This window comes from Lactuca saligna, chromosome 5 (genome assembly GCF_052625555.1).
Source record: "Lactuca saligna cultivar CGN05327 chromosome 5, ASM5262555v1, whole genome shotgun sequence".
Taxonomy (NCBI): Eukaryota; Viridiplantae; Streptophyta; class Magnoliopsida; order Asterales; family Asteraceae; genus Lactuca; species Lactuca saligna.
In genome coordinates this window covers 207,243,146-207,243,862 of record NC_136421.1, presented here as the reverse complement: position 1 = coordinate 207,243,862, position 717 = coordinate 207,243,146, and positions in this window count along the sequence as shown.

Genomic DNA, 717 nt, shown 5'->3' with positions numbered 1-717 from the left:
TGTTGATTTTTAAAATGCTTGTATTCTCAGGTTCTACTTAGATAGGTACCCCGCGTCCTTTTGCAGAAGCGGAGCGAATAGAAGTCACGTCTTTCTTTTGTTTAAACTTATGTATCTATGAAACTTGTATCACTTTACTTTTCAACTGATGTAATGTAATGTTTTGTGTTTTACTTTGCTTACTATGTACATTGGTTATGATAGTCACATGAAGTCACCTCCGCCCTGGAACGTTTTCGCCTTCGGTTTCAGGGTGTGACACATAGCCTTTAATTTCTCCAAGTGAGTTATTGACAAAGTTAACTCTTCCACCAAACTTTAGCGTTGTGTACTCTCGTAGTTCTTCTTTCCTACCTATCATGTGATGTGAGCATCCACTATCGAGGTGCCATTCTAAGGCAAACTTCTCGTCATGTGTTACCTATGAAAGTTAAGCAGATTTAGGAACCCAAAGTTGTTTGGGACCTTGTGAGTTTTTCATAGGAAAATAAATAGAGGGATCAACCAGATATGTTCATTTTAGTAAGGTTGTTTTGTATTTCTCTGTGATTTTAAAAACCGTAATCCTATGATCTTTTAAGTTAGCATCCTTGGAGGATGATTTCTTTTGGTTGTTCTGAATTTTCTATTTAACAACCTTTTCCGCAGCTTGCTTAATGGCAGCTTAAGATCTTCCCATAGGAACTTTATACTGTGAAACCGCCTTTCCTTGTCCTT